Raw genomic sequence first — 15,939 nt, forward strand, 5'->3', positions numbered from 1 at the left:
TCTTGATATAATCTCAGAGGTTTTCTGGGGTAGTGTGTTACTTTGATTTCATCATTCCTTCTTGATTAAACTCTAGAAACATATTGAAAACCCTACAATTTTTGGTGAATTGAAATGGGATGATTGCACAAAAGTAAAGAATTGCAACCTTCTCAAAAAATGAATCTCAATGAAGAGGTATGCCCATAGGTGTATTGTTTCACAGCTGTATTTTTGACTGTTTATTACCAGACCCAATGTCTTTAATATATCATCTAAGATGACTCTGAGAAGCATCCTCTCTAAGATTTTTTTAAAATTTGTATTTATGATCTTCCATTGAGTTCAAGTTTTACCTTGATGCTAAATCTGGTCATCTCATATGACATAGTTGGAGTCATGTTACTTATATTCTAGAGCTATTATGTATGAAAGAAGAACAACTATAAAATACGGATGTGTTTCCGACATAAAAAATCCTCAACAGAAATGTTGGTCATTACCTGTACACTCAGAAAAATGAGAAATTATATCCCATCTGATTCAAATGTATGATATCTCAAGATCATTGTACTGTCATGTGTAACTAATTTAAAAAAAGGAAATGTTGGTCATTATGTTTTAATTATTCAGTTTCTCATATATGTGACTTGGGAAATTTAAATCTCTTGTTTTAATAATGGCTACATATGTTGCTGTTTCAAAATGTTTTCCATGATGTTAGAATATTCTAGCAATATGTGTAGAAAGCTCTTTGACAGTATTTAGGACTGTTTTTTAATCCCTAATGTAGATATTCATCTTACATATATGTTATTATCACGACCAGAAAAACTAGCTTAAGTGACCAAAGTCCAGCTATTGAATATCAATAGAAATATATTATCATTGTTTTCTCCTCAGTCATCTGGAATAAAGGTGGTAATTAAAATCACAGTTCAGATAGACTCAACATCATTCCATTGTAAGGTTTTTTAATTAAAGAACAAGAATTAGACCCAAGCCTAAAAGATGAATTTCCATAAGAGTCTCAATATTCATCTGCTCCAAGTAAGTAATGTATTTCTCCAGTAAAGAAACCATGTATAAACTTGATAAAAAATTGATGTTAATCTGATGGAATATTTTTTATACAAGGCATGTTGTGTTTTAAGTCAAGTGTCTGAAATAGTAGGTATATATTTTAAATTGTTTCCAGCCACATATTAAAAAATACCAGTCATCAGGGCTAAGATTATGGCTCAGTGGTAGAGTGCTTGCCTAGCACATGTGAGGAACTGTGTTCAGTCCTCAACATCACATAAAAAATAAAATAATAAAATAAAGTGAAAACAAGTTTTGAAAAAAAAACAAACAGTCACCAGAAAACCATGTAGATGAGGCTAAATCATTCCATGACTCTTTAGACTTTATAGATCTAAAAGACATGACAGTAAGAGAAACCAAAATAATGAAACATTCATGAACATAGGATACCATGTAAAAATCTGAGGTGATATAGATATTTGGTTAAAACATCAAGGAGTTGATTTCTGTTTATTTTAATTTTTAAGTAGAATCTACTATTTTTACTTGGATATGAGACCCATTATTATAACTCAACATGTGTATATAGTGTGTAATTATCAGACCAGGGTAATTTTCATCTCATTAAAAATATCATTATCAGACCAGGTAATTTTCATCTCATTAACATTATCTCACAAGTCCAAGGACAGCTTCAGCAACACAGTGAGGCCCTGAAAACTTCTGGCTATTTTGATTTATTTAAGTAGTTATTATAGAATTCAATCACCTTATTTTGCTATAAAACCTATGAGTTACTTTCTGGTCTTAATTGTTTTGGCACTGCTTACACACAATCAGTCTCTTTCTCATTCTTATCATAAATATGAAAAGCTTGTCTGTTCTCAGTTTCTACGTGATCAACTTTTCAGCTTCAACACATAAATGCCACATGCAGTATTTGTGGGAAATAAATGTCACTACTAGGTAAATAAAATATTATCCTCAATTGATAACTCATTCAGTATTCAGTATTTTGAGCTTGTCTACAATAATAAGTCGAGAAAAATAATAAAAAGATATGAATCAAATGTCCATATGTGTTCCAGATATTATGGGTCACATTTGATCACTAGGAGTAAGTTTTGTGACATTTATGTTTATATAAATGGCATATTCTAATTCTTATAAATTTACTTATAAGTGAATATATTATATATGTGTTTTTGTATTGTAAGTTTAAATAGATCCATATTACCATGGAATAAATAACTTTTAAAATTGTATTAGAGTTGGCACAGTGGTACAGGCCTGTCATCGCAGTGGATGTGGAGGCTGAGGCAGGGGTATTGGAAGTTTAAAGTAGCCTCATTAACTTGGTGAGGTCCTGAGAAACACTTTAACCCTGTATCAAAATTTAAAAAAAAAAGAAAAGAAAGGAAAGGGGAGCCAGACAGAGGTGGAACACACCTGTAATCTCAGTGGCTCAGGAGGCTGAAGCAGAAGAATCATGAGTTCATAGTCAGCCTAACAATGGTGATGAACTAAGCAAATTAGTGAGACTCTGTCTCTAAATAAAACACAAAATGGGGCTGGTGTTGTTTTTTAGTGATGGAGTATCCAAGAGTTGAATCCCAGTAGGGCCAAATCAAGTAAATAAATAAAAGGTGCTGGGGATGAGGCTCGGCCTGGGTTCAGTGGTAGCACAATTGCATGGCATGTGTGAGGCACTGGGTTTGTTTCTCAGAATCAAATATAAGTAAACAAAATAAAGATCTATCTTTTTTTTCTTTGTTTATAGAAAAAAAGAAAAAAAATATTTAAAAAGAAAGACTAGGGATATATCTCAATGGGTAACCACCCCAATACACTCACCCTCTATCCCCTCTCCACCTGGGTTGCCCAACCCAACACATATGAAAGAACAATGTCTCAGCATGGCCACATGTCCAGCACTTCTCCTTTAATAGCCCACCAGGGCCCATTCAGATCTGTGTCTATCCTCAATTGATGAATTGATGCCCATCCTCCCCTGCAAACGTGAGCCAGCCTGCACAGGCTCTGCACAGAGTCACCTCAGCACAACTGGTTGCTAAGGTCCAGGTGCAGGTATCCCTCATTCATTCCACTGGGACCTTATATTTTTTAAAATGGGTTGCTAACATTTCAAAATGACATGTTTAGGGCTGAAGGTACAGCTCACTAGTAAACAAGTGTTTCACATGTGCCTGGCTCTTGGTTCAAACCCCAGCACCTAAAAAAAAAAAAAAAAAAAAAATCCAGGCAGGCCTGGTGGCACATGCCTATAATCCCAGTGGCTATGGAGGTTGAGACAGGAGTCTCACAAATCCAAGGACAGCTTCAGCAACACAGTGAGGCCCTAAAAATCTTAGAGAGACTCCACTGTCTCTAAAGAATAAAAAGGGTTGGGATGGTTGCTCAGTGCTTAAGCAACCCTAGATTCAGGCCCCACAACCAAAAACAAGACCAAACCCAAACTAAGAGTGAAAAACAAACTGCATTCCGCAGTATCCTTTGCAGTTAGAAGTCTCTATGATTCTGCCGGCCAGTGAGATATCAGTGGAAGTCATTGGGCCTCTAGCTCTTTGGTTTTTTCTTCTTCCCTTTCCCCTGATAGCTGTATCCAAAGGATGGCAGAATGAAAAACGTAAAGGTCCTGGCACGATGGCATGGCTGGATAGCCATAGAAGCTCAGGCTACCAACCACTGGACTCTTTGATTCTCAAGAATTTTTTTTTTTCAGTATTAGATGGGTGTATTTTTCTAGTAGTGGAAAGACAGATGCATGGATTTTCCTCCTTGTTCTACTTTCTATTCATTGTCCTCAGGTTCAGGAACAATGTAGGACAAGAGAACCAGCCATCTTTGTCACTAATTCTATTTCAGGTCTCAGGGGATGGGATGGAAGTACAACACAAAACCCCTACAAGTACCTAATCTGAGCCCTAGGGGCAGAGTTAGGCTGGAGTCATCTCCAGGATCCCTCACCTGCCCCAGAATGTTCACAGAGAGTGAGTATCTTGATGCCAACACTCAAGTTCAAAATCTCAGGGCTCCCTTTATCTCCTGAGAACCGTCTCCACAACATACTACACTGGTCCCCATCTCAATTCCCGAACTGAAGGGCCATTGGGAAAGTGACTTTTAGCAAGCCTTATTGTTCCCATTTTTGAAGTGGGTCTGTTCCAAAAAAGACTTGAATCTAAATGAACACAGAAGGAAGAAGCCAGGGTACAAGGGCTGACGATGAAGCCTGCCTTCAGATAAATTTAAGATTTGACAAAATTTCCAATTAAGGTGAGGTGGCAGGTAAAGTATAGACCTTGACATAAAATAATAGCGTGACATCAAAATGTCAGGTGTGGGCACAGACATATGTGTGAGAGACTGACTTTTCACAGCCTCTACAACAGGTAAAAATGAATGCTAAAATTGTAATATGTGATATAAGAAAAAGAAACCACAATTTTCTTCCTTCCTTCTTCTTTCTTTCTTTCTTTCTTTCTTTCTTTCTTTCTTTCTTTCTTTCTTTCTTTCTTTCTTTCTTTCTTTCTTTCTTTACAGTGGTTTGAATTTAGGGGCACATAACCACTGAGCCTCATTCTCAGCTTTTTTAAATTTTTTTTTTTTTTTAACTTTTGAGACACATTGTTAATCACTGTTGAGAGCCACAGCCAAAGGGGCCCCAGCAAACTTCCAGCTGCCGGCTGATGATCCAGCTGCCAGCAAACTTCCAGTTGCTGGCTGATGATTGGCTCACAGTGGCCCCAGCAACATCTAGCTGATTGGCTCCTCTGCGGTGATGTTCATTGGGTGACTTCTTTGGCTCTGCCCACGCAACCCAGCCAATCGGCCTCAAGAGCAGGAGGATTGTGGGAGGTTGAGAGGCTGGTGTGGGGGGGGAGTGGCTTGTGGAAGCCCGTGGTGGCAGTTGGGCTCTGAGGGTTTTTCCCTGGAGCTGTTTTGTTTGGCGTTTGTAGTTCTAAAAATAAAGTTAGTTTCTTTTTGACAAGTGGCTCCTGATTTGTGCCAAGCCAGACTTCGGCAAATCACACTATTGCGGTGTTCTTATATCAAACAAACACTTGTCACGAAATAAATATGTCATGTTAGCAACTATGTTTCTTTTACAGATTTTGTTTTTTCTTTTCTTAAATTCAAGTAAAAATGCTTTATATTCACATTTAAACATTTTTTAAAATAATTTTTTAACCATTGTTTTATTTATTTATTTTTTATACTAAAAGTATAGATTTTTATTAAGGAGATGCTAATCAAAAGCAGCCACAGACTACAGAAGGGGGGGTGATTTTTTTTGAGATCAAAGGTTTTTTTTTTTCTTTCACAGAATTTCATATTTTGCTAATATGAAGGCATAAAACAGCAACAAAGAACAATAATGCATACAGCAGTGAATACGCCAGGGTAATGTTGATATTTGAAAATGGCTAGATAATTTTGGGGGGATTTTAAAATAAATACAACAGAGGTCAATAATCACAAAATTTTAATGTTAGAGCAAGATCAGTCAATGACTAAACAGAGTTAACATCTTTTATAGGCCCATTACTGATTGTTAGCATTTTTGTTTTGCGAATGGGCACATACTGGTAAGAATGGAAGAAAGGACAATAACATGAATAATATGAACTAGACACTTTAAAAATTATGAACCAGGCAGAAGTTTAGCTCAAGTAGTTTACTAATGGTCTACATCTGATTCAAAACCACATAGTTCATTGATCACAGATGCATGGGATTAGTCATGAAGTTTCAGATCACATAGTGTTGATTTTGAAAGGTCATTTGCCTCTCAATTATTTCAACTTTATCTCCATTTAACTTGCTTGTAAAGTATTATGATGTTCTCTGATTTAAAATCAGCAGAACGGCAATATCACTTTATAATTTTTTAGTTTCCATAGTTGCACTTTTTTTAACACAAAAGAACCACATCAACAATGATAAAATTTAAGTAAGAAAGAAAAACTGTGGTTGTGTCTTATTTCTTTCATAATCATAAAAATCAAAGCCTTAAACAAAGCTCCATTGTGAAACAGTAATGCAAAATCAAACATAATGGCATACATATGGTGCCAAATGCTAAAAATCATATTTTAAGCTATATATAAAGACTGCCAAAATTTGTTTTCTTTATAGTTCAAGATATACAACTATAGGCTTTTGTCATAACCAGTTTAAACTTTGTGTGTACTTCATTTTAAATGGGGGAGTCAAATGCTCTTCATTTTCGTTCTCTCTTTTTTGTTTTATTGTAGCGTTTTGATTAAAACTGGTTAAGTCTCAAAATGTGTTGTTTAAATCTCTGAAATCAAAGAGGGATCTGAATTTCCAAAGTCCTCATTTTTCTTTTACGGAAAATACAAGATGTACATAACTGCAGGCTCTCTTCTCTGCAGATATTCCTAAATCTTCACCCTCTATACAGAATAAGTGACTCTTCTTTACTTGGGACAGCGGACTCCAGCGCAGCCTCCCTGCGCAGGCGCTGTCTGTACTCCGTGCATTTAATGAGGGTCTGTGGTGCACATTTTAGTCATTGTTGGAGGCCTCTCAGAATGACGGGGCCCTGCTGTCCACTGCGCTCCCATTCATGGGGCACTGGCTTCTCCTCGGCCATCACTGTCTTCAGCCAGGGCCCTGTGGTGTGAAGACGGCAGAGGACTTCGGTTCCCGGATTTTGACTTCAGCTCTTTGGCCACTTCTTGCGCTGAAGCAGCATCAGGAGGTCTGCCCTGAACTGCTCCCTGGCTTTTGTGACCTGGCATAGTGCCTTCCACCTCTACCCAACCTCCGCATCCCGGGTGGAAAGCACTCCTCTGGGACGCCCTCTCGCTGCTCCTCCCACAGAGACCACTTGCAATGGGAAGGGCCCTCGGCCTCCATGGCCGCCTGCCTCCCGCCCAGTGGCCAGCAGAGTGCCAGCGATTTCTAGTTTCTCTCTCTGAGAAGGAATAGGTTGGACTCTGCCCTGGGACTTCCTAGTCCTGCTGTCACTGCCTGAGAAGTCTCCACAGGGTCCAGAAGGCACGGAAGGGCCTGTTGCGACCCCTTCCTCATAGGGGCCCAAAGCCAAGACTCCTGCCCAGCCTCTGCCCCTGCCCTGAGACGGGTTGGAGGAGATGTCCCCTTGTAAGCTGCCCATTCCTTCATGACCACTGGTGAGAACTCTGGTGGAAGTCTTTTTTTTTTTTTTTTCCCCTAAAAGCAAGTCTCTCTGTTTTCTTTCTGCTTTCTGCCAAACTAAACAGGACTCTGTGAATATACTGACGGACTGGCCTATAGAGCAGGGTGGCCAGAAGCAGGTCTTTGTTGGCTTCATCTTCAATAGAAACAACAATTTTGATCTCACCCTTCTTCAGGATGTGGAAGATGTTTTATTTCTTTATTTTTAGTATAAAAAATAAAGAAATAAAACAAGATGTAAACTCCTTCTTGTGCCTGTGCTCAGCCACTTTTAGCACCTCACGTGTGTGTGAGTGGGGCAGGGGACGTGTGGTGATGTCCATGTGGTTCCTGGTGGGCATGGACAGGAGGCAGGGGATTGGCTGGACTGTGCCTATCTGGCTCCCTTAGCCTACCACTAGCTGGCTTCCTGAAAAGGCTGTGGAGGAACCTTCTACCTTTGCATTACCCTTGTCATTCATTGTCTGACAATGATGATGTAGAAGAGCCACGGAAGTAGGCGGAATCCACGTGACTGGGGCTGCCACTCTGGGCTGGATTGATGGGCGAGGACCGCTCATACAGCAGCATGTGCTTCCCCTCGTGAGGAATGTTGCTGTAGTTGTTCTGCTCTGTCAGGTTCTTCCCACTGGTATCCAGAGTGAGGGCCAGCTAAGTGAGGCTGTATGGGTATAGACCCTGGCCCTGAGCCCCCCAGGGCTGGACTATCTCTTTATTTCTATGTGGTAGGCAAGCATTTTCCCACTGAGCCACAAACCCAGCCCACACTTAATCTTATTTTAATAAAAGTTTTTTCTTTCTTTCTACCCATTCCCCCTTTTTTATTCACCCTCCAATCTATGTGACTAGAAAGGCCTAGAAAATGATACTGCCTAATGTTAATTCTGGTGTTTGGGGCACTGGGTTTTTGGCAAGATTCCCACCCCTTGCTCAGTTTTGCAATATCCTTCTGTATACTTTCAATTCTTTATAAGAGCCTGTAGCATTTTCATAAAACAATGCAATCAGTTTCCCAACATTTGGCACTATTTTTGAAAGGTTTGGGAAATGACAGGATGAGAAAAGCATCTGGCATAGTGTGGTTTTGTGATTCTGAGAGGACACAAATTTCTTTATGAGGTCACAAATGGTGTTCTTACCTAAAATGTCCTTTCCTTTGCTCTTTAGCAAATTTCTACTCATCCTTCAATACCTAGTTGAATGTCAAGAATTCATATTCCCAGCCAGTACCTATACCCAGCCAACCAGACATGTTCTCTGAAGACTTAGAATCTGAGCAGTGACAAAGTGACAGCAGAAAGGCTTACAGTGTGCTCATATAGCAGCAGGCTCCAGGAAGGACTCTAAAAGGGTTTGGGGCACTGAGATCACCTGGCAAAACCCAGCTCCTGGTTTTATTGAACTTTGTCATCAGGTTCCCTTGACCTCCCCAGTGTCATCTAGTGCATTTTTGAAAGCACCCAGTTCAGTTTCTGCAGCTTGAAACCCAAGTCCCCTACTGCTGCCCTGTCTCTGCAGCACTGAGTCAGGCTGCCAGAATAAACCATAGTTATACATAAGTCATTATAAAGAGGCTTTTCCTTATGAGACTCAACCTTGAGAAAGATGGCCATGATCAGACACCTCATTCTGAGATGCCCCGGGCTGGCTGGAGAAGAGATCACAGATGACTCTTGTTCGCCAAGGACCTGTGCCCATCCTGGGCTGAAAGGGTAAGAGAAGGTGCTGAAGGCCACAGAGCTAAAGAAAAGCAGAAGGCCATGTCCTTTGCAAACATGCTTTTTAAATTCTGGCTGGGCTCTTCCACATATAGGGCAGGGACCTTGCTAGTTGCTGCCAGTGTCTCTTCTGCATCCATAATACACAGACAGTGCTGAAAACGTGCTCACATTTATGTAATATAAATAATAAAGCATTATCATCAGTTAAATTTTGTAAATGGAGATAGTCTGACTCAAGTTAGCAAAGTGGTTCAAGGTCAACTATTGGAGATGTGGGGTCCAAACGTGACCAGAGCCCAAATGTAATTGTCCCTTAGACTCAGTGGTGTCACAATCATGGGCATCTCTGCAAGATTCCTTTCATTCATTTCAGATGAAGTTTTTGAGGAGCAGTGGAAAGGCCAGGTGACACAGGGTGGCTGGTGTAGGAGTGAACTTGATGGAAAAGCCTAGCTAACGAAGAAAATCAGAGCCATTTGGCATGCTAGTGGATGTTGGCGGAATTGAGCCAAGCCAGACGGCAAAGGTTCCACAGCTAGAGGAACAAACCTGCAAACCCAGAGAGTTAAATAGGTCAGTGGAGGATGAGCCACGTGGACAGAGTGCAGAGGATCAAATAGGTGGAGTGGGCGTGGCTCTGCAGAACAGTGCAGGTAAGAGGCCAGATGCTGGGTGAAGCCTATGAAAAAAAGTGGAGAGGACTTAGTGGGGCTTAATTGTTTGGCAGATCTGATGAGGCAGAGTCAGGCTGAGCGAGTGGAGCCCAACCCATAAGAACAGTGGGCGGGGAGAAGACAGGGGAAGCACGTGGGAGGCAGCATCCCACTCAGGACCCCTGATGTGAAGCCTAGGAATAAGGAGGCGCAGTGGTGCGGGAGCAGAGGGCATGGTGGGTGCGCCCACAGGAGGCAAAGGGAGTCAGGAGAGGCATCCGGGAACTCTGTCAGGAGTCACTGTTGACCCAGTGAGGAAGAAGGGTCTTTGGGTCCTGAGATAGCAATGTGACCTCAGGGTCTGCTCCACAGGGGGCCTCAGTTTTCCACCTACACACTGAGGCAGTGGAGGGAGGCTGCAGATGCCACAGCGCAGCCTTTCTTGGCTCCTCCCTCTCATGGGATGCTGTGCACTTTCCATATTTTCAGGTTGGTTGGATTCCATGGGGTTTCTGGAAGGATTCCTGGTGATATTGCCTGAGACACTTTGTTTTGGGAGAACAACAATTTTTCCAGAGTGTTCATAGAGACTTCTCTTGGTGCCTGCTGTGTACATACTGAGACCTGGAGGTTCCGAGAGGGTAAGCCTGTGAGGCAGCCGCCATTTGCTGGAGCCTGGTCTGGACTGCACAGTCCACCCCACTGGCTCACAGGTAGGGGTTTCCTAGCACCTGGGCAATGAAAAAAAGATTGATGGGGGAGGAGGCCTTGACCCTCGCCAGAAGTGACTTTGGGAAACTCCCTACATCTGTAAAGTAGGACACAAAGTGGCGCCTGCTTCTGAGGCTGGAGGAAGGCCAAGCCCAGCTTCGTGATTCTCTAAAAGGCAGTTTGGCATGGATGGGGCAGGGGATCTGTTTTTGACAGCGTTATCATTTAGTTTTTTTTCTTTTATTTATTTTCTTTTATTTATTTTATTTATATTTATTTATTTTTTCTTTTATTTATTTTTTGTTGTAGATGAACACAATACATTTATTTTATTTTTATGTGGTGGTGAGGCTTGAACCCAGTGCCTCATGCATAATAGGTGAACACTCTACCTCTAGATATAACCACAGCCCTTATTTGGTTTTATATATGGAAACAGAACCCCTTGCATTTTAAAATAAAACTATTAACACCAGGCTTTGTTCTAGGCAAAGAGGACATAGGCATCTACAAAACAGCAAGGAACCTCTATTCCCATTCTTGTGGGGACTACCATTCCCCTGGTCTGACCCAAGAATTCAAGCACTAAAGAGACCTGGAGTACTGACCCCTTCTATGCATCTGATCTAAGGTTACCATCCATTTTACCTTCTCAATTATTCTAAGATACCCCTCGCCATGTCATTTACCTGCCCCAATCCTTTTCTACTTGTGAGATAAAGGCCTCCTTAGGAAGCCTTCCATTTCTTGCTTCTCCAGTTGAATTTCCCCACCCCTTATTTAGGTTTCAAGAATTCCTGTCTCCTTATTAGACACTAGATGGCGCCAGAACTATACTTTTGACTTTTTTCTAGCCTCCACCAGAGTATCTGCCTACTCATTGGCTGACTTGGTTACTAATAATTTTAGAAAGCCCTTCAGTACTTGTTTTACAAGCAGCTTTTAATTTTTTCATACAAATCTTCATTAATTGTATGTATGAAATTAATCATCCAGCTGTGAAAGGGAGTTACACTCACCATCCAGTGTGTGTGTGTGTGTGTGTGTGTGTGTGTGTGTGTGAACATATATATTTATATACATTTTTTTTCAAAATTTTATTCAGAAGTGGGGTAAGAGTTTCAATTCATGATGGCTTCTTCCTACTCCTGTTGTGCCTGGGATGTTTCAGGAGTCCTTATTAATATTGCAGGCATTTCTTTGTCTTTTCTATGCTGTAATTATTATAAGCCAATAAATAAAATAAGTATATCTCAGAGATGCCAAGGGTTATCTCACTGTGGTTGTCCATCGGGCATCTGTAGGCATCAGTGAACAATCAGTGCTTTTTGGCAAAAGCAGCTTTTAAGTCTCTTGATAAGAAGAGGATTTGTGGTCGTTTAGCAGAACTTGTCTGCATGGATATGATTTTCAATAGAATATGCATTATATAGCATGATGGCATGACTTGGTAACAGGAATAAAGTGGTTTAACCTGATTTGTATATTTATAATTATATATTTTATAGATATTTAATATACATATAATTGTATACTTATATATTTATAATTTTAAATATATGTATCTCTCTGTCTCTGTCTCTGTGTCTCTCTCTCTCTCTCACACACACACACACACACACACACACACGTTTATAATATTGTCTTTAGGATAAATTGGTTTTGGGGATGGATTGAGGTGAGTGTAATGGTGAAAACACCAAGGACAATTGCTGAATTTTTAACGTGAGCACTCTTGCTGATACCCAATCCTGTATGGGGCAGAAAGACCACATGAGGCTAGTCTTGAGGAAGGCTTTTGCGTTGATGCTTGTGATTTCTCTTAGATATCCACATGAACATGTCTGAAGGTGAGAGGAGAGGACTGGGAAGAAAATGAATATTTGGGAGGCAGGGGAATGTGGAAAATACTGCCATGAGACTTAGCATAATCCTGGGTGTGGGTGAAGACATAGAAGTACAAGGAGCATTTCTCTGAGCTGGGGACACACCTATATTTAGCAATGGAAAAGAAGTCTATGAAGGAGACAGAGAGTGAGGGCATCCAGTTAAGGAGATAGAAAACCAGGGAAATGTAATGACGTGGATTTCTGGAAGAGACGATTGTAAAAAGTAAGGCAGAACCTCTTGTTCTGAAAACCACTAAAATGTGAACTACAGGGTGACAAAGGAGGGACCTTGAGATGTGGTGCCCTAGTGGTTTCTGATGATCTCAGTGGAACCCCTGTCCTCATGTGGTGAGAACCGAAGCCAATTGGATGATTTATGGAAAAATTAAGGTCAGCATAGTGAAAGCAGTAGCTGGAGATTGTTTTTCTGATTGTGTACAACGAGATAAAGGGGACTCAGCCAGGTGTTAACATTTATGGTCTCTGAGATGTGGGGAGAGTTCATTCCAGCAAGTGCTTGTTTGTAGCTGCAGAAATCTTTTTTTCTATTACTGTGTTTGCCACCTACACCCTAGAATTGATTTTTTAAAAGTAATATGGAAGCCCAATAGTAATTTCTTGAGAGTAGGAAGGGTGCTGGGGCCAGACAAGGAATGAAAGCAGAGATAGATAATTAGATATGATCACTGTGTACCATGTATTTGGAAGTATTATGCTCGATTCCATTAACATGTGCAATAAATATTTGTTATTTATAAACAAATTAAAATAATTATTCTATTTGATTACTAAAACGTAGGCACTCAACATCAAGGGAGAGAATATCCTATAGTTTGTTTCCTGCTTGCAAAAATGGTCATTGTCAGTTACCTGTAAAAATAATTGATTAAAAAATTTTGGAAGGAATAGTATGGATTTGAAATGCCTTGTTGCCACAGCATAATGAGGTTACCTGATGGTCACTGTAATATTTTAAACTCTACAGTCCAACCATTGTCAAGGTAGTAGTTTGTTCCAGGTTCATCGCTTGAGAATGTAATACTTTCCTCTTATTCCTTCACTATTTATTGCATTTAAGTCACTGAATCTGCCCACTCCTAAAAAGACAAGAATACTAAGCTCCACATGAAGGAGGGGATGCTATAATGCTGTATTGTTTTGAACTCTTCTATATGAAAAAATTGTCTGTTCCCATCACTTTTTGTCAATGAAGTCAATTATTTTTATCACTAAATACATATGAGTTTGTTGTTTTCACTTATATTTTACTGTTAAAGGTTTTTATTTTATTGCTCATATTTTTTCAGCTTTCACTCTTTCAGGATCTTTTACTTTAGTTCTTATGTCATTTGTCAGGCATCCACATGTGGGACACCTTGGGAGTCTCTCCTCCTACTCTTTCTTCTCTTCCTCCTTCTATGCTCAGGCTCATTTTTTAGTTTATCTTACCAGATCACAGAATCAGCACCTTCTCCAGTGAAATATGCTCCTTTTTGCTGGTATTTTTAGGGCAACTTGTGTAATTTGTCAGGCCCAATGCAAAATGAAAACTTAGATTCCCTGTCTGAAAGCAGGTGACCTGTGTCATTGACATCATGCCACAGAAACCTATTTCTTTCTTCTGTGATCTCTTCACATGTCATGGTACACTTTGTCTGTCTTTTAATTGTCCTTCTTAATACAGCATTTTAAATTATTAGCAAGACTTCTAACATTTATCGTTAAGTATGCCATATCAATTCTAAATGCAAACTTACAAGTAAGTCATATTGTACAGCTTGCACATCCACGTGGTGTTCATTAATGCCAAAGCAGTGAATGTGTTACACAGAACCAGTGCAATAGTTTTTACTACACTTTGATAAGTTGTGGACAGTTTCTCCAACTGATTTGTAAAGGAGTTTGAAAGAGCTGGAAGAAAAGTGACTGTGGATCACCCTGCTTTCCCTTTCCCTTCACATCCTCAGCTGGAGAGGTGGGCTAACACAGAGAAGTATCTTGAGTGACAAAGCTGTCTTCTTTCTGTATTTCAATCTAATTCTGGTTGGACATTAATGTGTGGCCTCCCCCTCCCTTTTTTTTACTTATTTGTGGTTAGAACATGGTCATGTTTTATCGTACTCTCTCATAGCTCCCACATTTCCTTGCCCCACTGGACTTCTGTGATTATGGCAATGAAAACTCAATGTGCATGAGGTGGTCAAATGCAGTACACCTGCAGGTTACATTTATGTGCTGTGTTCATACCAGTATTCCTTTGCCTTCTTGAAATTTACTTTTGAAAAATAAGTAGTAAGATAAAATCAATAAAAATTATGATAGCAACAGCAGAATATTTATTCAAAGACAGGTCCACTTTGAGCAGGAATCCTGACTGTGTAGGAAGAGCATCATGGGGCTAGTCCACCTTGCCCTGCCTTCTGCCTCCTCCTCTCTCCATCATCCTTCTCTCCCTTCATCCCTTCCTTCCTTCCTTTCTCCCTTGCACACTAGTAAGAATACTAAGTAGGATATATGTACTCTGAAAACATAAGTGAACATTATACTATTGTAAAGTGTAAGTACAGAATTATTCTGCAAATATCTAGAAGTTGTTTATCTTATGCAATTGAAATGTTAAATCCATTAAAGACCAGCACCCCATTTTACCCTAGCCACATTTCTTTGAAAACAACATGCTACTCTCTGTTTACTTTTTTTGCCACTAGAGATTGAATTCACAGCACTTAACCACTGAGCCACATCCCCAGAGTTTTATTTATTTATTTATTTATTTTAAATTTAGAGACAGGGTTTGACTCAGTTTCTTTTGGTCTGGCTAATTTGATGAGGCTAGTTTTTAACTTGTGATCCTCCCACCTCAGCTTCTGAAACCACTGGTATTAAAGTATGTCCCACTGTGCCTAGCTTGCTTACTGGTTTTTTTCTCAAGTTTTTTATTTTAATAGAGTCATAGGAATTTCCTTGTGTGTTTTAGACTTTACACTTCTCTCAGGTGATGTGTAAGTAATTTCTCTCATTCCAATAGTTGAGTCTTTTTTCTTGTTTATGCTTTACTGTGCTGTGCAGAAGCTTTTGCCTTAATGAAATTATACTTGTCTGTTTATGGTTCTTTCCCCTGTCCTTTTACTGTCATAGCCAAAGGACCATTTTCTAAAGCGATGTTGTAAAGTGTTTTTTCTGTGTTTTGTTTTTATTGCTCACAAACTTATGCTCTTCTTTCTTTTTTTTTTAAATTTTAGATTGAAAAATAGTAACTTCATCTGCTTGTGTGGTGTAGCATGATACTTTAATACATGTAACACTGTGTAGTGATCAGATCAGAGAAAGATCATATCTGTCACCTTAGTAGGATGGGAAGAGATTGGTAAATGGGACCCCAGTATTTTATTTCTTCCCCATGTAAATATTAAGTATTCTCAGCACCATCTGTTAAAGTGACTATCCTTATCCATTCTGTATAATTGGCCCTCTTCTCAAAGATGAGTGTGAAGTGAATGTGTGGGCTTATCCTCCTTCTCTTTTCTGTGCAATGGTCTGTATGTTGCCTTCTATTTCAGTACAACAGTGTTTTAGTTCTTATAGTTTGTAATTTGTTTGATTCTATCTTTTTTGCATTTGTTACAATTAGCTATACATAACAGTATAATTGACACATCATATATAAATGAAGTATAACTTCACATTTTTCTTGTTGTACATGATGTAGAATTGCACCAGTCATGTAATTGTATGAGCATGCAGGGTAATAAT

At 39.7% G+C, this 15,939-nt stretch overlaps 2 pseudogenes; both read right to left on the reverse strand.

Annotated features, from left to right (window-relative positions):
- Nucleotides 1-6,439: 6,439 nt before the first annotated feature.
- Nucleotides 6,440-7,147, reverse strand: LOC144376720 (constitutive coactivator of PPAR-gamma-like protein 1 pseudogene; annotated as a pseudogene).
- A 2-nt stretch (nt 7,148-7,149) lies between these two features.
- LOC101973469 (constitutive coactivator of PPAR-gamma-like protein 1 pseudogene) lies at nt 7,150-8,530 on the reverse strand (annotated as a pseudogene).
- Nucleotides 8,531-15,939: the final 7,409 nt, after the last annotated feature.

The sequence above is a fragment of the Ictidomys tridecemlineatus genome, chromosome 4 (genome assembly GCF_052094955.1).
Source record: "Ictidomys tridecemlineatus isolate mIctTri1 chromosome 4, mIctTri1.hap1, whole genome shotgun sequence".
NCBI classification, from domain to species: Eukaryota; Metazoa; Chordata; class Mammalia; order Rodentia; family Sciuridae; genus Ictidomys; species Ictidomys tridecemlineatus.